Source organism: Lissotriton vulgaris, chromosome 3_1, assembly GCF_964263255.1.
Source record: "Lissotriton vulgaris chromosome 3_1, aLisVul1.2, whole genome shotgun sequence".
Taxonomy (NCBI): domain Eukaryota; kingdom Metazoa; phylum Chordata; class Amphibia; order Caudata; family Salamandridae; genus Lissotriton; species Lissotriton vulgaris.
In genome coordinates this window covers 166108552-166133276 of record NC_141689.1, presented here as the reverse complement: position 1 = coordinate 166133276, position 24725 = coordinate 166108552, and the positions used below count along the sequence as shown (strand labels likewise).

At 45.4% G+C, this 24725-nt stretch overlaps 1 long non-coding RNA gene across 1 annotated transcript; it reads left to right on the top strand.

The window, feature by feature from the left end:
• Positions 1-23476: 23476 nt before the first annotated feature.
• LOC147726158 (uncharacterized) lies at positions 23477-23960 on the top strand. Its single transcript, XR_015309417.1, has 3 exons — positions 23477-23581; positions 23665-23735; positions 23887-23960. It is a non-coding gene; the product is annotated as an uncharacterized LOC147726158 (long non-coding RNA).
• The last annotated feature ends 765 nt before the right edge of the window (positions 23961-24725 follow it).

The window sequence follows — 24725 nt, the reverse complement described above, 5'->3', positions numbered from 1 at the left end:
TCCTCTCCACTGACTACATCCTCCTCGGGGACCTCAACTTCCACCTGGAGAACAACAACGACCACAACACCACCACCCTGCTGGACAACCTCGCCAACCTCGGTCTCAAGCAGCTGGTGACCACCCCCACCCACTACGCCGGACACACACTCGACCCCGTGTTCTAATCCAGCAAGGACATCACCTTCAGCCACGCCACCGGACTCCACTGGACGGACCAAAGCTGCGTCCACTTCAGCTTCAGAAGGACCACAATCCACCACCACCAGCAACAGGTTGCACGCAGAAGCTGGAACAAGATCACAGCCGACCAGCTCGCGACTTCCCTGAGCATGAACCCTCCCACCAGCGCAACGAACCCAAGCCAGGCGGTCACCAACCTCGCGAAGTGGATCAGCAACTGGGCAGACGACCTCGCCCCTCTGAAGACCCCGCCTAGCAGACCCGGCAGCAAGAAAGCCCCATGGTTCACCGACGAACTCAAGAGCTCCAAGAAGAACTGCCGAGCACTCGAGAAAGCCTGGCGCAGAGACCCAACACCGAACAACATGACTACCCTCAAGCTCGCCACCCGAAATCACCACCAACTGATCCACGCCACCAAGAAAACTTCATTCAAGGAACGACTGGACATCAACGCACACAACAGCAAGGAACTCTTCAACATCGTTAAAGAGCTCCCCAACCCCAACGCCGGAAACAACGACATCACCCCTTCGCAAGACCTCTGCAACTCCCTCGCCTCCTACTTCCACAACAAGATCACGGACATACACAACAGCTTCAGCACTCAACCGACGCACGCCATGACTGAACCACCGCCCCCCACCACCACCCTCCGCGCCTGGACCCCGATCAGCACCGAAGACACCGTCCGCACGATGAAGTCCATCCACTCCGGATCTCCGACCGACCCCTGCCCTCACCACGTCTTCAACAAGGCCGACGCTGTCATCGCACCCCGCCTGCGGGACATCATCAACACCTCCTTCGATACCGCTACCTTCCCGGAGAGCTGTAAGCACGCCGAACTCAGCGCTCTACTAAAGAAGCCATCAGCCGACCCCACCGACCTCAAGAACTACCGCCCCATCTTGCTGCTCCCGTTTCCTGCAAAAGTCATCGAGAAGACCGTTAACAAGCAGCTGGCTGCCTTCTTCGAGACAAACGGATCCCTAGACCTCTCGCAGTCTGGCTTCCGGGCCAACCACAGCACCGAGACCGCCCTGATCGCAGCCACCGATGACATCCGAGCCCTGCTCGACAACGGAGAAACAGCGGCCCTCATCCTCCTAGACCTCTCCGTGGCCTTCGACACTGTCTGCCACCGTACCCTAGTGCGGCGCCTCAGCAATGTCGGAATCCAGGAGAAGGCACTGGAATGGATCATCTCATTCCTTGCGGGAAGGACACAGAGAGTCCGCCTCCCCCGTTCAGATCAGAAGCCACCGAAGTCATCTGCAGCATTCCTCAAGGCTCCTCGCTCAGCCCAACCCTCTTCAACGTCTACATGAGCCCCCTCGCAGCCATCGCATGCCAACACAACCTCAACATCATCTCCTACGCCAACGACACCCAGCTGATCCTCTCCCTCACCAACGACCCCGCCACCGCCAGAGCCAACCTACACGAAGGGATGACAGACGTAGCCAAGTGGTTGATGAACAGCCACCTGAAACTGAACTCGGACAAGACGGAAGTCCTCATTCTGGGATCTTCACCCTCCGCCTGGGACGACTCCTGGTGGCCCCCCACCCTGGGCAGCGCACCCAAACCAACAGACCACGCACGCAACCTGGGCTTCATCCTGGACTCCTCCCTCTCCATGACCAGACAAGTCAACGCCGTCTCCTCGTCGTGCTTCAACATCCTGCGCATGCTACGTAAGATCTTCCGGTGGATCCCCACCGAGACCAGGAAGACGGTCACCCAGGCGCTCGTCACCAGCCGTCTGGACTACGGCAACACCCTCTACGCCAGAACCACCGCCAAACTCCAGAAGAGACTCCAGCGGATTCAGAACGCCTCAGCACGACTCATCCTGGACATCCCCCGTCGCAGCCACATCTCCGGACACCTGAGAGATCTGCACTGGCTCCCGGTCAACAAGAGAATCACCTTCCGTCTCCTCACCCACGCACACAAAGCCCTACACAACCAAGGCCCAGGATACCTCAACAGCCGCCTCAACTTCTACGCTCCCACACACCAGCTTCGATCGACCGGCCACGCCCTCGCCGCCGTCCCCCGCATCCGAAGAGCCACCACAGGAGGAAGGTCCTTCTCCTACCTGGCCGCCAAGACTTGGAACTCCCTCCCGACCCACCTCCGCCTGACCCAGGACCACCTTGCCTTCAGGAAGCAGCTCAAGACCTGGGTGTTCGAGCAGTAGCGGATCCCCCCTCCCCTAGCGCCTTAAGACCCTCCGGGTGAGTAGTGCGCTATATAAATGCTTTGATTGATTGATTGATTGATTACATTTGATACTGTAATTCAGTGGATTTAATTTGAATTTGCAGTTTAATTCTCCAATTTGAAACTGCACTTTTTAGCTGACTGGTCGTAGGTATTTCTTTTCTAAGAGATACTTTTATGGCTGTAAATGTTTACATACTATGCTACCATTTATGAAATGTTTATAATGTTTTTTTATTAATGATTTTAATGTTGTTTTTATTTGTGTGAGCTTTTATGAGATTATTTGCCAAATAAAGTTTATTAAAGTAAAAAATATTGGCATGCTCTTTTTTTTTTACCAGAATGCGTGTCTGCTTTAAATTTTCCTTCAGGGTATCCTTGTGAAAATCCTCCTCACATTGAACTCTGATCCCATTACAGTGCAAGGCGTCAAATGAAGTAGACAACTCTTTAAGTACAACTCAGAATTCTCAATGTCCGTAGCGATACTCAAAGCAGATTCCAAATCCGGGTTATCAGTTGATAATAGGGGCATATTAACAAGGGTTTTATCTCCACTTTTTGGCTTTAAAAGCCAAAGAAGCGGAGATAAAAAATATTGCCCTATCAATAACAGGGTGCTAACATGCAAAATAGCTTGTTAGCACCCTTTTTCACTACGCTTCCCCTTGCATCTCTAACGAGATGCAAAGTGGGCGTTCCAGAGCAAAATAATAGGAGAAATGTCACTAAGCGATATTTCTCCTATTATCTCACGCTAATCCTGTTAGAGACAAAAAAAGAAAACATTCCTCGCAGGATAAAACCTCCCTCATTTATTGATAGAGTTTCTGGAAAATACCTATTCTCAGGTCCTAAATCATGCACGAGAAGGTTTTTTTTTTTCTTATTCAGGTTTAGATAAAAATGGAGGTGCAGCTAATACACATTCTACAGAGAAAAGAAAAATGTATTAACATGAGAAACAAATCTTACCAGACTGCCCAGGAAAGTGTATACAAATTTGTCATAACAAAGTCCCTTCATTGTTCCACATTGTGAATGTGAAGTGCAGGAAGGTCAGGCTATTCACAAAATGGCCAGAGCCCCTGTCACAATAGCTAACTGGGTGAGAGTCAAACAAAATGGTGGATGCTCAGTTGAGACGTATCATGTAGTATAGATGCGATGCGTATGCAGTGATCACATCATTTGCCAAGCTACACCACAGGAAAGGGCAAACTCCCTCAAATTACTGAACATGTAGTTGCAAATTTGTTCCAGATGGTAAGGGCCACCACTCGCCAAATAGAGTAGCGGTTGGATTGGACAGTGGATCAGGCACCAGAACACTCAGCAGACTCCACACAATGGCAAAAGTAAAGACAGGTAGGTGGTCGAGGGATCGGAGTTCCTGCTCGTCACCAATATGAAGAGAAGTGATGTCAAAATTCCAGATGCACGAGGTAAGGTAATCAAGCATCGTGGCATGACCAAAAACTTTTATAAGAGACAAGGGAACCCGCTAGGTAACCAAGGACCTGGGGTATCAATTAAGCTATGAACAAATGGTCCTTGCAACAGGGAATCTAACTTTATAATAATTATAGGCCACAATGAACTCTATAACAAAGAGAAAGTCCAACCGGACTTAGAATTTTATTCAATATATTGATATGCTTAATCAAACGAACAAACAATAAAGCAGTGGGACACAGTCCTGCATCCTCGATGCTACACATACATTCAAAACATACAGTTACAGTGGTACTTCAGGCATTTAAAGGGCATGAGCAAAAGGAGTATTTTGAGTACATTTGCTTCATATATGCGGGAAACAAACACTTTTGGCACATAATAGTACACTTATTGTTTAACCCACATATTGTGTCGACCAAAAACACCTCACAAACAACCAAAGGAAGTCCACTTGAAAACACACAAAAAATATCTGTCAGGCGTGTTGGTGATCCCTAAGGGAAATAATGAGTTTCCTTAAAATAACCCTCACCCACCAAAAGGTCCCTTGGTGGCATGCTTTATCATCGGGTTCTTCCCGCCCCGCTGCTGTACGGGCGTGCTACGGTCAACAGAGAAGTGGGAACACTTTTTGGAGGGTGTGGGCTATATTGTTAATGTAGGAGTGGAAGGGTCAGAGAGATTTGTAAAAAAATAAAAAAAATACCACTTGGAACCTAAATGGCCACTTGGAACCTAAATGGCCACTTGGAACCTAAATTTGATTGAATCCTGTGGCTGCTATAGTTAAAAAGGAGGGGTTCAGGGAGGTGCGCAGAGTATGTGTAACTCCCGATCTACATATTTTAAGCCTTACTCCTATGGCTTTTCATCATGACCAGGTTCATCGATCCCTAGTACCACTCCTGAATAATGCCAGATGGACTCCTTAGTGCATATCAAGGTACAAAAAAACTGTGAGCAATACAATACCTAATTGATATGATGCTTCAATATAGTCTGGAAAAATACGAATTTACAAGAAGGATTAGCTGAACAATGAAGTTATGTAGTGTAAAACACGTCACCAATACGTGGAAAACAACGTGATATATTTTTATATGATTTAGCATTCGTCTTGGTGCCCTTCTAGAGTAATAAAAACAACACAATACAAAACATAAAACAAAAAAGAAGTCTACCTGTGTAAACAACAGATAAACCCCTTTCCCCTCCTTTAATCACAGACCAGGGATATAGTTACTTGGTCTTACCTTCCCTATTTGATCAATGTGTTTTACACTACATAACTTCATTGGTAAGTTAATTCTTCTTGTAAATTTTTATCTTTTTTCAGACTATATTGAAGGATCATACCAATTACGTATTGTATTATGCACAGTTTTTTGTACCTTGATATAAAAGTGTGTGGGGGAGAATGCAGGGAAGGAAAAGAAGAAAAAAATATAGCACTTACTGGCGCCCACTGCTTATGTACTCCTCTGTTCCTCTGCTCCTCTTGACTCCCGGCACTCCATGCACAGGCTCCCTGACTCCCTACATCAATCTAGACGCTGCTCTCACACTGGTAATACCGAGCATGACAGAAGCGCTGGGATTGGTTTGAGAGTCTGGTTTGACGCTCAGTTAGGCCCTGGGAGCCTGTGTTTGTTCTCCAACTGGCTGCGCAGCACAGCTCGAGTGGAGAGATCTAAGTGTGCATGTTGGTTTGGCCATTGTAAGAAGGTTGGTCAAAACCGACATGCGCACTTGCAGAGGTCTTATGTTGTAGTAATTTATTAAGTGCTTGAATACCAAAAGTGTCTTGGCACTAGCAGTCCTGAGTAAGTGAACCTTGCCCTATTTACAGAATAGCCAAGTTTTAAGTTCCTTCCTGAAGGCTGTTAATGTAGGCAAGGCTCTAATATGGATCGGAAGGCTATTGCAGAGTTTGATGGATACCCCTATAAAGCTTCTGTCACCCCAGTTGGACTTTCGGATCCTAGGTAGAAGCATATGTTTAGCGCCTTCCGAACGTAGGGCCCTGTATGGAAGTACCACTTGAAAGACCGCTTCAAAAACTGCGCCCTATATTATGCAACACCTTGTAGGTGATGAGTAAGGCCTTGAATTTGATGCAACTTCTTACCGGAAGCCAGTGCAAATTCTGAATGTGCTTTGCCACAGATTGGACCTTTGGAATACCTAGAAGAAGCCTGGCAGCTGCATTCTGTACCGTCTGGAGCTTTCTCAGGTGTTTTTTCTGTGTGTTTAGGTAAAGGCCATTTGCAATGGTCTACCCTGGATAAGACTAACAAAGTGATTATGGTCTTTTTGCTATGATCAGGAATGTACAGCAGGATTTTTTTTAAAGTTTTGAATAAATGCCCACCACTCCTCCTCCCTGCTGCTGTCCATTGGGATGGCCTGGGCCTGCTTTGCTCTAGATTCAGCTCAGTGAGGAAATTAAAAAAGATATTAGGCTGTTTTATTCTCATTTTATTTTCCATGTTTTCATTGCTTTGAGAGAAGTGAAGCAACGCTTCAATGCCTTATAGGAGGAGCCGCCACTGCAACTTTTTATGAGAAGAAAGACATTTCACAGGCCCTTGTTGGCTGAAACAAGGGAAGGGTAGAAACACTCACTGTTATAGACAGGAAACACTCTGGGCCAGATTTACAAACATGACACAAACCTGTGCAAAATATTTTTTTGTAGGATTTACTTTCCTGAAAGTAATTGATTAACTGCCTGAAAACATGGCCTAGCAGCCCAGTATAGGAGTAAAGTGGGTGCTTCTCGGAAGTTTATATCAGTTTACGCAGCAAGTCTTTGAACCACAAGCACATCCAGCTTGTGGCGTGTTAAAAGAGATACATTCTCCACTTATTAAAATTGCAGGAGTTAGTTACTCACCAGAAAATGCACACCAATGCCTATAATGAGCATGCAACCTCATTTGTAACGCCTTAAAGCCACCTTGTAAATATGCCCCTTACTGCAGCAGTCTGCTGCTTCAAAGGGGCGGGCAATGGGTGTTGCTGTGGGGGTTCCACGGCAACATCCATTGCTTTTGGACGTTGCCCCCTATTTACAAGGGTGGCAGAAATAAGGGGCAGCACCAAAAATAAGACCAGGGAAAAGCTAGGCTTAAACAGGCTCAATGTAATTTTGTGTCATTTTTGCTGTTTCTATGTGTGCTCCATTCTGCAGCACACATAGAAACAGCAAATCACCATTAGTGTTTGTTCATGTGTTGGAAGGGACACCTTCCTGCACATGAAACGCCATTCTCTGCAATGCAGGCCCCCTTGCACAATGGTGCAAGGGGGCCTGCATTGGGGTTAGGCAGCTAAATTAAGCGCCAGCCCTAGGGAAAACGCAGGGGTGCACCTCTTTCTCGTAAACACGGTGTATCCCTGCATTTTGAAACTGTCAGAGCATGGCGTTAGCAATTTTGGCTTAACGCCACAGTCTGACAGTTTCTTATAAATACGTACCCACATTTCTTCCTTTTCAATCCTGAGCCGGAGGCCGGTGGTGGATTCCCAGATCATTAACATTATGTTGGTTTTGGCAGAGAACTGCTGTATCAAGGCCCAGGTTGCTGGCCTCGTGCCTTGATTGCAAATCTGGTTTTAATTGTATCTTAAACAGAGCTTGTTGTAAACAGAAGGCGACTTGGGTCAGTATCCCACCTCTGCCGTCTTCCAGCTGTACTAGGACTGTCTCTCTCTTTAGTTCCATAGCATATGTATGAAAGTGGCATCACATTTATTGCATCATAGAACACACCTACAGTTCAGGTTGACCGTAGTCAGCTTCATCGTACAGGTGGGTGCACATCTAAGCACAGGTGATCGCGTTTAAAGATAGTCTGTGCCCTACAAGCACCACCAGAGCATGAGAGAACAGACAGAAAGGAATAAAGAATGAGGAGGAAAAGATTGGCAAAAAGAAAGCAAGGATGATAAAGAAGAGCAAAAGGGAGACTAGGTTGGTGGAAAAAAGAGGCATGAGGTTGAATCCAGACTGGGTATCCTTGGTATTCAGCACTCCTAGCATTCAGCCGGGAAACTTTCTCTTACATGTTTACAATTTAAGCACTGGACACCTCTATCATGGACTGATGACCTACACTTCTTGAACATATAGAGCAACATGTTAGTAAGAGGCCCAGTTGTAGCTAAGCCGTCTCCAACTGACAGACAGACAGACAGACAAAATTGAAGAAAAAAAAGGAATGTATCTAGAACCAAGGTATTCAAGGCTGAACTCAAAACCTTCTCCCTTAAAGGAGCCGTACTGCGACCCCAGTGCATCCTTAGTTCAGTTCCTGCATGAGTCCTGTGGGGTCCCACTGCGGCTTATTGTTCACAGTTCATTCATTTAATACATACCATTGAAACATGCTGCAATTGTGTAAGTCACGGCCATCCAAACTGGGGACAGATTTGTTTCACTTTACATTTGCCCAATCTACCTCCTGCTGCCCCCTGGTGGTGCTACAAAAATGAACACTGTGTTATTTAGAATGCCTACATGAATTGTACCCATACTCAGGGGCGGTTCCTCTGTAATGGTGGAAGAGTGTCGCCCCACTGAGTCAGTTAAATTATAATAAAACAATATTATCATTTTTTTTCCCACTGACTGACTAAGCCAGTGAGTCTTGGGTGGGGCCGGGCCATGCGATTTCAGGGAGGAGGAGTGGTAGGTGCACTGTAAAGTGTGCATGTCAGTTTGGTTGGCCTTCTTAGGCCGGCCAAACAGACATGCACCTTTAGGTCTCTCCAACCTAGCTGTGTGGCACAGCTAGGCTGGATAATCAGCACAGACTCCCAGGCACTGTCTGAGTGGCAAACCAGGCAGCTCAGACCAATCCTGGCACTGCTCTTATGCTATTGAGATCAGTGTCGGGATTGGGTGGGGAGACTGTGCTGGTGTCCCCGAGACTGCTGGGACACCATCAGGAGAAGAGGAGCACTGAGGTGGCGTCGGCGGCAGAACAGGTTTTGTTTTTTAATTCTTATTATTTCCCTAATCCCACGTCCTCATTGCCCATGCCTCCCACTTGCGTATGCAGTGGCCCCCACTGCCCACACTACATTGCTGTGCTTGTAATGTTAACTTGTACTCTGCTCCATCTCTGTACTTACAGAGGCCTCCTGCTTTGCAGCAACGAAGCCTGGGTCCTGCTCATTACACAATGTACATTAAGAAACACAAATTCTCTAGGTAAATTACTAAATGTCAAATTACATGCAATGAGTCTAGAAGCTTAACTCAGTAAGTGCATTGTGTTATATACCTAGTTAAAGTTCTATCTGGATTTACATAGCTCTACTTCCTGTATACAATAACTATACTAGGGCTAAAACCCTTTCCTTGCACAGGCCGGGTAACCAAAGGGTGCATGAACCAAAAAAAGCAAGACCTCAAAACACAACAAACCCTCACACAAGCCCTCAATACGTATTTATGTTGTGTTAAAGCTATGCCAGAAAACCCACAATCCCAAAACAGTTTAAAACACTATTGGAAGAAGACCGGTACGCTCTCAACAATGTGTCTGGGACATGTAGACAAATGTCATTCCACAACTCTGTGCTCTAGGGTAGGGGTCGGTAACCTAACAACCCAAATATACAACCTAAACAAAAGGGTTAAAAAATTATACAAAGAATTGTCATGAGCACTCAAAGTAAAAAAAAATGTAATGTCTAAAAGGGAGTTGTGATGTTTTTGTTTTTATGCTTCTGTTGTCTGTTTATTTGCTCCACAAGTGTTTCAGCGGGTCTTTGTTTCTTTACATCAGTTCATGTACAAAAGTAGAAGACTCTACACAGCCAACACGTGTTCCTTCATAATGGTACATTCGCCTCCTACCTACTCAGGGCTATAATCATAAATAAGCAAAATACAAATAATAGTGGAGGGTCAAGATTTGGATTTTTACTGAGCAAACGACTATGTGTAAGAATCAGTGGCAATAGTCAATTGACCATACCAAAATACTATCCTTCTTGGTTGGAAGGAACCCATATGATGAAAAGGGCGCCAAGGATGAGCTACTGATGGGTATTTTTTCAATGACCATGAATGATGTACCCAGATTAGTGGACTATTGCCACTGATGTACCTAGATTAGTGGACTATTGCCACTGATTCTTACACATAGTCGTTTGCTCAGTAAAAATCCAAATCTTGACCCTCCACTATTATTTGTATTTTGCTTAGTTACTCTCGGGGAATATAGTGCTGAGTGGTCATAAAAAATTATCCCTGTGACCCAAACAACCTCTGTTCTATTAATTATAATCATAAATAACCATACATCAAAATAAATACAGGTACAAATAACTGTAGTACCTCCACCCGCCATTAGGTGCATAAAACTTTAATTTCATGTGGCAAAGTGTAGTTAAAAAAAGAATAAACATACTGGGGCATATGTATCAACGTAATTTTTTGTCGCAACCGCTGCGAATCGCAAAAAAGCAGCGTTTCAGACAAAAAATTTGAAAAACTGGATATATGAGGAAAATCGCATCGCAAAATTAAGGAATCGCAAAATTTGCGATTCCTTAACTTTGCTTAAGCATTTAGGAATCACAAAATGTGATTCCTTAAATGCTATGCAAGAAGCACTCAAGTTTTGCGATTTCACCTTAAGAAATCGCAAATTACCCCCAACTTCAAGTTGGTGGTAATTTGCAATTTCTTTCACAAAAACACTTTTTGGCAATTGTGAAGGTGCCATGTGGCACACATAGATTCTCTTAGGGTATGTATGTGTGCCATATGCGCACACATGTTCATTTCAGGGATGCATCAGGGTGTCCTTATGACACCCTTGCACTCTTGAAATGATTCTCAAATTGCGATTCTCAAATTGCGAATCACAAATTGAGAATGACTTTCCATTCATAGCTATGGGCCTCCTGGCACATAGAAATGAATGGGATAGTATTCCTAAATCGCGATTTCGCAATTTGCTAATCGCAATTATGGAATACTATGAAATGACAAAAAATTGCGATTTTTTACAATCATCCCTTTTTGTCATTCTCCAATAGCGATTCTCCAAAAATCGCTATTTGAGAATCGCAAACAGGGATTTTCATACATATGCCCGCTATCTTTAAGCTAGAAAAGAATGTTACTTTACATACAGACCATAAATGTTCTGATGCCGCAGTATTTGATGAGAAGCCAGTATCCTGCCTGCCCGGTGATTTCCGAGATAATTAGCATGAAGCTTGTTTTTGGCAGAGAAGTGACAGAGGCTAGGACTCGAAGACTTAATTGCGGTTTCGGTGTCTTATTGCAAAATTTTGCACGGATGCAGAAAAACAAAGAACATCTATGTAGAATGGCCATTAAATACCAGGACGACTACTTAGAAGACATAAGAACTTTATTAGGTTCAGAGATAACCTAACGACCTCAGCCACAGCAAACCTCAACGGAGGCAGCTTCGCTCTCTCTCACCTGGCGCTAGCCTTGGAACGCTGGTTGCGGTGACATTCTAAGTGATGTCACCGCGAGCAGCTCCATTACATGCGGAGGCGCCGGGGGGCACAAAGGTGGGAGATACCACACATCCCCCTCCCCCCATAAGAATTCAACAGAAGAACAATAATATAGCCAGGAATCACATCATCACATATTGTTCAAAATATCTGGGGGGTCTGGTCACTCTCCGGCTAGACCTACCACCCGGGTGGGGGACTGGCAACAGCTTCTTGGTGTTAGAACCTTTGCTCTCCACCGCGTTGCCTTCGACCTCCTCTCCACCACAGGAATCCTGCCCAGGTGTGTGAAACCTCACTACTCTCCCCAGGTTCCAGATTTTCCCCTCCTGAGTCTTCACAGCATTCCTGAACAATTTAGTGATCTTGGTGGGACTACTATATTCAGATCAACTTGCTTTACCAGTGGGGGTCCTGATCTTAATGTCGTCCCCTACCTTAAACCCGGCCTCCCTAGTAGAGTTGAGCCTGTTGTATCTTTCTTTTCTTCCCACCATAGCTCCAACTTGTTTCATCAAACTTTTCGTTTCCTTGGAGTGATCTGACCATCCCTTGTTCCACCCCATCCACCCTGGGGATAGTTTGGTGGTCGGTATCCTTTCTCGGAGCAACTCAAATGGGGTGACACCTGTTGTTTGGTGCGGGGTGAACCTGTACGCTTCTATCCGCCTCCATACTTCTTCCTTCCAGCTCATGCCACTGGCCTTGGCTACTTGGATACTCTCCTTGAGGGTTTTATTGAAGCGCTCAACCATACCATTGGTCTCGGGGTGATACAGAGCACAACGTTTGTGTGTGATGTCTCTCTCCCCAAGGAAGTCTTCTATCTCTTTCGAACATAATTGCACCCCATTGTCAGTGAGTAGGCTGCTGGGCAAACCTTCCCTGACAAACAACTCCTGCAGGAAACCAATGATGACCTTAGTCGCGACTTCGCCCACTAACTTCACTTCCGGCCACCTAGAGTACATATCCATGAGCACCAGAATGTACGGTGTGCGCACTTCTCCAGTTAATGGGCCAACAATGTCCAGCGCCGACTCCTCCCAGGGTCCTGATGGTGGCGGCCTGCACACCATTGGGGGCATCAATTGCTTCAGGACTTTGTCACTGTTGCTGCACGGGATAAGTCTCTTAGTTTCCTCTCAATTGCAAGGTCCATGCTTGGCCACCAATAGTTCTCTCGGAGCCTTTGTTTTGTCTTGGTGATGCCCATGTGTCCTTCGTGAGCCATCTCAACAAGGCTCTCTCTCACAGACCCGGGTGGTATTAGTCTCGTCCCTCTGAACAGGCATTCGTCGACTATGGACAGCTCGTCTTTGACAACCCAGTATGGCCGCAGAGCTTCCTCCCATTTGTCTTCGTGCTTCCACCTGTCTTTTATTCTTACGTGCACCTCCTCCAGGATTTCATCTTCCTTCAGTGCATTCTTCCATGTTTCTTCACCTAAAGCTCTCTGGATTGCGCAGACATTTTCCATCTGATGTTCATCCACTTCATCTTCCGCCTTGTCATGCGTTACCCTTGCCTCTTTTTCATTCACGAGTCTTGACAAGCAGTCTGCTGCAAAGTTACGCGTTCCTGGGACGTACTCGACATTGAAGGTGTATTCTTGGAGACCGACCACCCACCGTCTGATCCTGCTGGAGATGGCATCCAGGCCCTTCTTGCTGAAGACTTCTACCAACGGCTTGTGGTCAGTACGAAGAGTGAACTGTGTGCCCCACAGGAAGTCTCTGAATGTAACCAGTGCCCAGGATACAGCAAGAGCTTCCTTTTCGATCACCGAGTAGTTGTTTTCAGACTTCTGGAGTGATCTTGAGGCAAAAGATATTGTTTCTTCTCCGTCTTTGCCTATTTGCGAGAGAACTGCTCCCAGCCCTTTTGCGCTAGAGTCGGTGGTGACTACTGTCGCACGGTTAGGTATGTAAGACTTTAGGCTCGGGGCTTCTGCAAGTGCCCTCCTTACATCTTCAAACTCTGTCTGACACTCCTGATTCCAGTTGAACTCCGTCTCTTTTTTTAGTAGCAGCCTGATGGCGTATGTCCTTCCAGCCAGGTTCCGTATGAATTTCCCATAGAATTCCAGCATTCCCATGAATGACTTGATCTCGTCTTTGCTTGTGGGAGGTGCCAAGTTTACAATGGTGTTGTGGAGCTCGGTTTTGGGACAGATTCCTTCAGCTGTCCCCTTGTGTCCCAAAAAGTCTAGTTCTGCGCAGCCAAAAACACACTTCTCTCTTTTCACCGTTAGTCCTTGCGATCTGAACCTTTCCAGGATGCGTCTCAGCCTCTCATCATGCTCTTTATGGTTTTTTGCAAACACAAGCACATCGTCCTGGTAACACATGACGCCAGGGATGTTTTTCAGGATATTTCCCATGAGCCTCTGAAACACGGCAGCCGCCGATACTAACCCAAAAAGCATCCTTTTGAACTTGTACGCGCTCATGGGTGTCACAAATGCTGTGAGCTCTTGCAACTCTTCGTGTAGTTTGATCTGAAAGTAAGCTGAGGTGAGGTCAAGTGTAGAGAACACCTTTGCTCCCTCTAGCATGCTCATCATCTGGGTGATGTTCGGTAGGGGAAAACGGTCGACCACGACCTCTTTATTCAACGCTCTCAGATCGATGCAGAGCCGAACCGACCCATCCTTTTTCTTTGCGGCCACGATGGGTGCTAACCATTCCGTCGCTTCCACCGGTTCGATGACTCCTGCTTTGCACAGTTTCTCTAGTTCTGACTTCATTTCTTCCTGAATGGCAATGGAGAGTTTTCTGACCTTGGCCACAACTGGCTTTGCGTTCTCCTTCAATTTGATCTTGTGACAGTAGTTCTTCAAACATCCTAGCTCTTCACGGAATACTTCTTTGAACTCAGTTATTATTTCTTTATTTTGTTCCTGTATCTCCTGTATCAAGATCTGCGGATTACTATTTGGGTTGAGATAGACCCCCAACTCCTTCTGTGCCTGCCAACCCAAAATGTTATCCCCGACTGTGGACACATACACCTTGGACACTGTCGTCCTGTTTCTGTATTCGATTTTTTCCCAAAAGTAACCTTTCATTGAGATAGGACGACCCGCATACCCACCAGGCCTCACATCAAATTTTCTTCAGGATTATCCTCCCCCTGGACACACGGGAGAATTCCCTTGCACTAATGATGGTTATCCTAGAACAGGAATCAAATAATGCTTCTAACTCAGTATTCCCCACTTTTATGGTGTCTTTGGGGCTGCAGACCTGACCTTCATCAACCTGCACTACAATTTCTTCACACGTGGTGTCATTGAGGCCTCAGACCTGACTTTCGTTCACTTGCACTACAATTTCATCACATACCACGTTCGTCCTGTCTCTACCCTGTCTACCAAACCCTTGCCCACTCTTGCAAAACTGCCTGAAATGACCTTTCTTTCCGCACTTGTTGCACGTAAACCTTAGGGCAGGGCACTCTTTGTCATTGGCTAAATGCCCCTGCTTACCACATCTATAGCAGGTGCCTTTGAATGGTCCTCCCACTTTGCTCTCCTTCTGTTCCCTTCCCACTGCCTTCTGGCCTTTGATCACAGACACGGCCTCACACTCGGACACAACTTCGCTCACATTTGGCTTTTCTTCGCTTCTTTTCTCCCCAGTGTCTTGTTTTATTTATTTGACGCACTGTAACATGTGCTCAACTTGTTTTGCTATAATTAACACCTCCCTCAAGGGTGGGTCATCCTTGAGCCATAACTCCTCACGTACCCGCTCCATTCTGCATGCTAATACAAATTGGTCCCTGATCCTTTCCTCACTTGCACCACCAAACTTGCATGTCGCAGCTAGTTTCCTTAATTCAGAGACAAAATCTTCAAGGGTTTCCCCCTCCTTCTGTGCCCTTTTTCCAAAATAATACCTCTCCATTATGGTGCTCGTCTTAGGGAGATAGTGTAAATCCAATTTCTTTAGACTTACCTCTAACTCATTAAGACCCCTTGCTTCCTGCGTCCCTAGATCTGGGAGGTGATCTAGAACTTCTTCCCCTTCTGCTCCTAGGTAATACGCTAACAATGCTACCTTCCTTTCTAGTCCAAGGTTTGGCCCACACACAGTAGCATAATTTAGAAATACTTTCTTCCACTTCTTCCATTTAATAGTAGGGTCCCCGGGGTTGGTCAGGAAAAAGGGTGGAGGCGTCACACTCTGCATGGTACAGCGCGACTGGGTGTTGGGGCCACGAGAAAACCAGAAACAAATAGTAATTGCTAGTCTAAAGTGTACCAGTGGGACTAAGTGTTATTCTCAAACCCCTAGTATAGCACAGTGCATAAAATCAACTGACCCTCTAATTCTAAATTTGCATTTGGGAGCATTAAACATATTCGTAATCCCAGTGGCGAGCACGCCAGTTCCAGAAATATTAAATTGTACACTAGAGGATTACTTTTCCAATTATAATGCACAGTGTGAACTCAACATATCCGTGGAGGGCCCGCAGTACGATGTATTGTCTCGCCAAAGGTGTCCAACACAGACAAACTCTCACTGGCAGGATGTCACCGCTTAGTGAGGAGAAACCAAACAACTTCCAATGGTTGCACGACGACTAGGACTCACGAAGCCCAAGAGTCAATACACATTTCCAAAGTGAGGAGAATGCAAAAGTTTTCCTTCATTTCATAATGCTGTAGAGGGAGAGTGCTGCTTACGCTGCCTGACACTTCTACTAGTGCGTCAAAATGAGGCGAAGACCAAATGAAATTCGTCCTGGCGCGCAGTCAGCTTCTTGATGTAGACAATGCAACCGCTGCTCAGGAAAATGAGGATAGTCGGGCAACGCCGCGCCGCTACTGTCACTCATCCAAATGAACACAGTTCTCCGCGGACATTTCACACCCCTCTGTGCACCTCCCGCTTTCCGGCGTAGGCGCTACACTGCGCATGAGTTGGACATAATTTTATTCTTTTTTGTGTCCGCTCACCCCGCTCCCGTGACTGGCCATCACGAGCTCTCCTCGGAATTCTCTCGTGGGTATTGGCACAACGCGCCTGACTCATACGTGTAGGCTGGCTGTAAAATGCTGGTATGAGAACGATCACAGCTGGCGCTCATCACAAAGTCCGTCAGTCACTCGCTTCAGCAACCGCTTCACACGCCTTTGAAACCCCTGCCGCAATTTCACCACATCAAATGCGTTGCTCGTGTGTCTGAACACAGCGCACCGGTGCAGCAGGCGGGTGTTACCTTATTACTTGCTTGTCCATGGACGGGTACCTTTCAATCCTCCGACCCGCTCACGCTTCTCCTTGTGAACCTTGTACGGCACAGCAGTCTGCCACAAGTTAGCAGAATTCAACCCTCCACTCTGCTGTCACTTCTCATAGCGATACTTCAACCGCAGCGCGGTCCGCCTCAGGAGCGTACGAATACTTCTTCCTCCTCTTCCTTCGGTCTTCTTGTGCGTGTTGAGGTCGGTTCAAACAGACCCTCATCGCCAGTGTAGAATGGCCATTAAATACCAGGACGACTACTTAGAAGACATAAGAACTTTATTAGGTTCAGAGATAACCTAACGACCTCAGCCACAGCAAACCTCAACGGAGGCAGCTTCGCTCTCTCTCACCCAGCGCTCGCCTTGGAACGCAGGTCGCGGTGACATTCTAAGTGATGTCACCGCGAGCAGCTCCATTACATGCGGAGGCACCGGGGGGCACAAAGGTGGGAAATACCACAATCTACTTCCACAAACGTCTCTAGGTGCAATAGAGAAATGAAGCAAATCTATCTGCACCAATGGAATCTGGACAAAACCCGAATGTACACGAAATATGAGTGTTGACGCTCTGCTAAGTTTACTGCAGACTGTGTTTACTGAAGACATTCCATGGAGTAAAGGCGTCAAACAGAAAGGTACAGTGAATCAAGCCTGTTTCCGTGCACCTGTCCCGGATCCGAGCTAGGGTGATCAACTGGCATAGGTGCAAATTCAGGACAGTGAGTGTAAAAATTCAGGACAAAGGGTCAAAATTCAGGACAAAAATTCAGGACAGCAGGTCAAAATTCAGGACAGAAATTTGGGACAAAAGGTATGTTTCCAGACACATCAGAGGAGGTCGAACAATAGTGTATAAGTAAGTAATTAGACAACCAACATAAGTACACGTCAAAATAAGTTTATATTAAGTTGAGACAATCATGCAACTCACCGTTTTGGTATGTGCACAGTTTTTAGCAACTGTGCAGGTCTTTTTGTGGTATTTCATATGATATTTTGTTTACAGTTTGGGGTTCCTTTGAAGTGTTGTCCCATTCGCACTGCAGGGGATGCGGAGGCCTTCAGCCTTCATTACACTCTTTAACCAAAGATCTAATTCTGCACAGATTCCCTCAATATCAACCTCCCATGGTGCCCCTCATCGCTATGTAGACCCTCGCTCATGTGTATGTCATTTATTTTACAGTGCTGCTGAGCCCAATGTAGGGTGTTGAGCGCTTTAGCTCACACACCTATTGTTCAGAGACAATGACTCATATAAGTATGTAAATCAAAACATAGGTTATGTTACTTAAGACAAGGAGGGCTACAAGGTCTAAGAGTCTCATGGCATCCATACTGGTAGCTACTATATGCAGAGCCAATGGAAATTTGCAGCAGGGAGGGAGAAATTATGCTGCAGGGTTGACTAAATTATTTGGCAAGAAAAGGGAATTTATGCAGCATAATGCTGCAAATTTTGTCACAGTATTACCATATTAGTTTCTCATTTTTGCACATTTTAACACTTTCTGGTCATAGGTTGCCACTCATTAGTACCCATATAACACCCAAATATAGTAATATACAAAGGAAGGCGACCAGTCAACCTTTACAAAGGGCCTTTCAACGCATCACTGCCTTTTTAGTTATTTTTTAACCATTTGAGGTAGCAACTGTTTTTAAATTAGAATCTTCAGCTATATTCAGCTAATGTTGGATTATGTGGCACATGTGACAAATCCATCCATCATGCGAAAACTGATGAAGCCGCACAATTGCATAATTCCAGTGACCCCGAAATACAAACTGAGGATATGTCCTTCTTTCTATCTATCTTTTTTAATCTACTTTCTTCTTTACATCCTCCATTTATTTTCTTTCCATCTTTCTGTCTGTGCATCCTTTCATTTAGTCTCTCAGTCTCCCTCTATTTTTTAAATTCATATTTCATTTTCTTTTCTAATTTCCATATTCCACATTAACATTCATTTGTGTTTCATTTTTTCCATTAGATCATCCTCTTGTCCTTCCTTCCATTGTTAAATCTAAATCTTTCTCTTTCTTTCTTTCATTATTTGCATTCTATTCTTCCTTTGCTTTCTCCCACAATTTGCCTTGTGCTTTTGTTAATTTACCATTATCATAATTTCTCTTTCTGTCTCTGCTTTTGGCTACTTTGGCACCCTCTGCACCCCCCTCCCCACCACACACACACTCAAGCTGCATCACAGTGATTAATCTAGCTTAATTTACTTGTTTGTTATTCTGTCCTGTGCTGATCTGCGTGTCACCGATCAAAGGAAGGGTCATGAAATGCCTATCTGACAACACCCCCCCCACCCCGTGCTTTCCTACACCTTTGGCCCATTGTCATTCTTTAGGTGATAATCAGCCACATCAGTGTTAGAACCGGCTGTCTCTAGTTGGCAGAGGTATACACTTCTGACAAATAGGGACACACCTTTTCTAGTCAGGGCAAGGGGATCACACCCTTCGATAACCCATGCTCACCCCCTTGGTAGCTTGGCAGAGCAGACAGGCTTATCTCAGAGGCTGTGTGTTAAGCATTTATGACCACATACAGTAATAAAGTGAATACACTACAAATGGACACGACACCGTAGTATTATAAAAATAGGTATTTTTATATAAGGCTTAGCACAAGACCAAATAACGACAAAAATGTACACAATCTTAATAAATACTCTGGGAAGGGAAAAAGGATAGTTCAAAGGTAGTTTCTTCTTTACACAAAGTCTTTCAAAGCAAATCTTCTTCTTGGAAACACAGTTCTTAGCAACAGGGTAACCCACACGGGGGCTACACGACGTCGAGGCAAAGGTAATCCACAGGTTCGGCGTCGACCGCGAGGAGCGCTACGTCGAGCCCGGAGTCACACGGACCCCCAACAACACAGTACCTTTAGGAAAATGAAGCACACGATGATCAGCGGCGTCGAGCAATCCGGCGTCGCGTCTTCGGTGTCGATCAGGCCTCAGCAGGCGTCGTCAATGATGCGGTTGCACAGAGTGAGCAGCGCTCACGGCGTCAAGGGGGCACACAGTTGATGCGATCAGCAGCGGTGCAGACACAAGGTCCTCTGGAGCTAGAGCCGTACTCCCACTCACTGGCGTTGCTGCTGGCATCGGTCAGGCCCGGCGGCCGGTCGTCGAGGAAGCAGGACACTGGGGCCGTTACCCACTGCGTCGAGCTGGATTCGGCGACGTCCGTCGGCGTCGAGATTGCTGGTTTCTTCAGAGTTGCTGGATTCACGATTGCAGCAAATAGCACTTTAGCAGATGAAGTCCTTTAGCCCTGTGACTTCAGCAGGAGACTGCCACTCTTCCAGTCCTTGGAGATTTTCTTAGCAAGCGTGAGAGTACACACCCAGTTCCTCTCTCCTGGTTTCCTTGGCAAAAATAAAGAAGCACTGCAGGATTCCCCCAACAACAGCACACTGGCAGAAGGGGTAGGCAAGTCCTCAGATCAGCAGGCCTCTTGTCCTTGGTTACAGGGTTCCTTGTCAGAAGTGATCTGATTTCTTAGTTCAGGGGTCCTTCTCTTATACCCTTTTCCGGCTTTGATCCCTTTGTCCATGCCGGGGATTTCCCAACATCCTGGGTCTGTTGTGGGTGGAGCCAGGCAGAAGCACCTGGCCTATTCACTGAGCAGGGCTGGGTCCTCAGACGCCCAGCAGGAGGTGGAGCCAGCATTGACACTGGCAGGAGCAGAGCTATCGGCCTCCTGGCAGGAGGTGGGGCTAGGATCGTCCATGGCAGGCACAGAGCCATCAGCCGCTTGGCAGGAGGTGGAGCCAGCATTGTACCAGGCAGGGCAGGCTATCAACAACTACTCTCCCCCTACTCTCAACGCAAATGTCCCACTCATCCCACACTGACTCATCCAGACCTGTGGAGCCACCCAGCTCCTGTCACACACACGCAAGACCAGCAGAAACCAGATATGGTTAGACAAGAAAATAGACACTTTCTAAAAGTGCTATTTTCGAACCCAGAGTCCAAAAACCATCCACACCAACGGATGCGTAATTAAACCCCGAGTTCAGGGATACCAAACTCGACATTGCACCATGCTCCCCGAGCCAGCTAGGATCATAGCATTAATAATCCCGGCGGCCCATCCTAATCAATGGAGAGCAGGCTACCTCGCAATAGTAAAGAACGAAGATGGCGGTAATTCACTATCAGGACATGCCAACTTGGTCAGGCGTGTCCTACCTTATACTTACAATGCAACCTGCCCGTGGGCCTACCATAGGGGTGACTAACATGAAGCCAAGGGAAGGTTTGGGGGCTGGCAAGTAGGTATACTTGCGCAGCCTGCGTGACAGCACTAGGCTGCACGTGGGTCTCGCAATGACCGACCCGTAGACATTCTTTTACGAGGCCGCTCTTGTGGGTGGCACAACACGTGCTGCAAGCCCACGAGCGGCATTTGGATTTACAAGCCCCGGCACTCCTGGTGCACTAGACTAGGGACTGATAGTAAACCAAATAGGCCAAACATGGATACAATAGATACATCAATTTAACATAGGGAGCACTTGCGCTGTGGCACTGATCAGCAGTGGCACGGCGCCCAAAGCATATACCAGCAAAATATCATAAAACAGTGGAGGCAAACAGAAAAAATGGAGGAGAGACTCAAGCCAATGATGTCAGGTCTAACAATCAGAATGACAATCGGCCCGCACAAAGACTGAGCGAGGTCGGGGAGGGGCTGCTGCAGCCTCAGAGATGTGCGAGCTGGCACAGCTTGCTGCTATCCCCAAAATTACGGACAAAAGGCATCCGTGAAAGAAATGTTCATGGACCACAGACAAGGGGCCCAAATAACGGGCAGTCCAAAATGTGCTGTGGTGAGAAAATTGCAGGCCTCGGAGATACCAGTGTGGTGCTGCAAACCGGCGGGGAGAACACTTATAAAAAACAATGGTGCAGTGCAGCGCAGTAATTTATCTTGATGCGCTGCACGGCATCGCTGGGAAAGGGCAGGAGTGCGGCGTATTTAAGGCATACAGCACATTCCTGACTTTCCCCCCTACGTTGATGCACAATGGGCTGCCCAGTGCCAACACAAGCACCCTTGAACCATGGTGAAAGATTGCCTGCGCTGTATGCAGGAGTGTTTTTGTGCAGGTAGGGACACCTTTCCACACAAAAGCCATCCTGAGAGGCATATTTCTCTTTTTATATGAGCTGCAGAATGAGGCACACATAGAAAGAGTAAGTAACAAGGAGAAATAAATATATTTCTCCTTGTTATGCGCTTTTATATGGAGACATATCTTTTTGGCACATTCTCAGATTTGCAAAGTCTTGTAATTCGGAGAATGTATCAAAAACCATGGGGGAGTTGCTTGGGAAAATCAACACAGTGCCCATGGAACGTCTTCCCAGGGCAGAATAATGCAAAGCAATGATTTGCGCAGTATTGAAATACTCCAGATTTTGTAGAGCCATTGAAAGCCACAGAAAGTGGCTTTTCATGTCTTAAAAAATCTTACTAAGAGGTTTGTATCATGCATGTACGCTTGGGTTGCATGGTGCACATGTGATGCAACCCTCTCATAAATTTGCCCCTGGGTTTCTAACTTGACAAAATAGTAGATCCTGGGCAAATCATGGGGCCAACAACTAGCGATATATATCGCTAAATAGGCTTAGGGAGTATTTTTTTAACGCTAAGCATTGCCGGATATTATCACCGAGATAAAGTGCTATTAGCAATGTTTATCTCTAAAGCGATAAAATATAGGCGTTAGCGGCAAAACGCGTGAATATCGCTGGCAATTCAGTGATATTCACGCATTATCGCTAATGAGGACTTAGCCATAATATCCACCTCCCATTGGATATAATGGCTAAGAACTGGTCTGAGCAGGTGTTAGTTTTTGGAAATATTTGCGCTTAGCGCAAATATTTCCAATGCTACGCCTGTGTTGTAATAGGCGATAGCGATGTTAGCGACTGCTTTCAGTCGCTAACAGGTTGAGTACGCCCACTTTGCATGTCATTAGCGATAAATATCGCTGACATGCAAAGCGGGCACCAAACCGCTTGCTATCGCCTACAAGCTGTCACTAACTGCTTTTCGTCACTTATACATACCGGGAGCTGTAAGCACTCTGCTATTTTTGGCAGGTAAGATAGAGGATATGGCCTCTTTGCTATCCCTCCCTGAATTCCGGATGGTTAGATGATATTTGTCAAATTATATATAACCACACCGTACATGATGCACTGTGTGACGTTTGCGTGTAACATCGTATTTTACTAAATCTAGGCACATTTTCAGCTACATGGCGAGTATTATGACACTATCTTTCACGAGACAGCCATGTGTATTTAGAACCCAACGTATCTTGGACAAGTTCTGCACTTTAAGTCAAATAGCCACAGCTCCATTACTTTGCCGTTTTTTAACGTAGATTATATTACAAGCGCTGTTCGCTTTCTATCAGCGGTGTAGTTTTGAGTCTCATGTATGTTCTATCTACAGATATGGAAGTGTGAAAACCATGTGCCACACAGATCCAAGCTCCTGGGAAGTTATCCACAGTCTCTTTTTAGGTAACCTCTATTCGCCATTTACAAAAAAAGATACGTTTTTCAATCTTGATAAACCAATTGAATACATGTATGGTTTGTTTTTAGACTGTTAAAGATCTCTCCATATTATCATCGTTTTCCATCTTCCCTACCTTGAAACAAAATTCAATTTTCGAGGTAAATACACATTGAGATTGTATCTATCATGGTTGCCACATATCAAAGATGGAAGTTTACTTTCGTTCTCTTCCTTCTTTTGCTTTGTTTCTATAGATATCATTCAAAACTCTAGTTACGGCAGCCGTTTTTTATACCACCTTCAGTGTCAATATCGCGACAAGTATCCGACAGGATCATAACTATTGACGTCTAGGTAATTAATTGAGATTACCTTTTAGTCCTTTCTCATTCTTTATGAAATGATGATTCAGTAACATCTGTTTATTTACTTGATAGATATCCACTACGCCTTACCATGATTGAAGCAAACGTTCTCAACATTTATTTCATCTATCTGCGCCCGAAAGGTATAGCAACTTGTTACTTACTGTTCCGCTTATGCTCATGCGGACTGGCTCTTCAGAAATTTATTTTTGAAATGTAAATCGCAATTTCCTTCCTCCATGGCCCTTTGTTAGCCAGTATTATAATAAGAACCATGCTTTGTCATATCTATAGATATCAAGAAGCCCCCATCTGCGACTGACTTTTTACATCTACGCCACTTATCAGGTCTGGGTTCATATTGATTGTTGTAAGTATACTTTATTAACTTCATCTTTTTCCTTAGCAGTTCTTGCACGTAATGCCTCAATATTTAGGACCTTATATCGTGCTAAGGCTTCCATGCTCTCATGTTCTTTTACCCAAGGTCCTTTTAGCCATATTGTCACCCACTGATTATGTTGTGTGATGTTCCTATACTCCAGAACCGTTTTCTCTCCTATATTTAGGAAGCAATTTGTTACAATGCCATTTTCGGACTTATGCACAATATGTTTAGAGATTGTCATTATTGTTTAAACTTTCTGAACGTCCATTCTTGGCATATATACAATGCACTCATGGAATATGAAAGTTATTAATCAGAAGGGCAATACTAAGTATGATACAGAATTCAATATTTTATAAAATATATTTATATTTGGATGACATATTTTGATCATAATGTTTCTAACTGTGCTGCTCAAATAACTATATATATTTGTTCATTTTTGTCTAAGTCCACTGTGTATATTATGTTTGTTGTGTAACGTTATTGATATATGTTTTCTTATAATTTATAGAGCAATAGACGGTCACCTGAAGAAGGCTCAAGAGCCGAAACGCGCGTAGTGTTACCTACCGCTTTGCCTTCAACAATTTGTATAGTTTCATGTCTATTGATGATGCACTTTTCCTAGTATGCTTTTAACTGAATGTTGAAAAAAAAGTCAATATTATTTTCATATTTAAAAACAACCACAAGAAAAGAATACAAAAAAAGGAAAAAAATATAAATATTTGTACCTTTAAAG